This window comes from Oncorhynchus nerka, linkage group LG18 (assembly GCF_034236695.1).
Source record: "Oncorhynchus nerka isolate Pitt River linkage group LG18, Oner_Uvic_2.0, whole genome shotgun sequence".
NCBI lineage: Eukaryota > Metazoa > Chordata > Actinopteri > Salmoniformes > Salmonidae > Oncorhynchus > Oncorhynchus nerka.
Genome location: NC_088413.1, coordinates 14,327,530 through 14,328,293, shown reverse-complemented (window position 1 = coordinate 14,328,293; position 764 = coordinate 14,327,530).

The following is a 764-nucleotide window of genomic DNA, read 5'->3' as shown; positions in this document are numbered from 1 at the left end:
ACAGTCTCCCACTACTATATAATAACAGCCTCCCACTACTATATAATAACAGCCTCCCTACTACTATATAATAACAGCCTCCCTACTACTATATAATAACAGTCTCCCACTACTATATAATAACAGCCTCCCTACTACTATATAATAACAGCCTCCCTACTACTATATAATAACAGTCTCCCACTACTATATAATAACAGCCTCCCTACTACTATATAATAACAGCCTCCCTACTACTATATAATAACAGCCTCCCTACTACTATATAATAACAGCCTCCCACTACTATATAATAACAGCCTCCCTACTACTATATAATAACAGTCTCCCACTACTATATAATAACAGCCTCCCACTACTATATAATAACAGCCTCCCTACTACTATATAACAACAGCCTCCCTACTACTATATAACAACAGCCTCCCTACTACTATATAACAACAGCCTCCCTCATAATATATAATAACAGCCTCCCACTACTAATATATAATAACAGCCTGTTGTTGAGCTGAGTATCGACCCTCCATTAACACCCCCCGAGGTGTGTGGAGATGGTTTGTCTCAGTGTGTTTTCTCTGGCACCGCCGGAGCAAACCAAACACATTTAACGGGGGAGTTGCAGGGGGGGAGCCCAGCAATCACTTTCCCTCCCACTGCTCTCTGCTGATGCAGTTGGATTTGTTGGTGTGTGTTGATCTTGTATTGATCAGGTTTAGTGGAATAGAACTAATACTAAGCACAAGGGAGTAGGACTGGTTAAA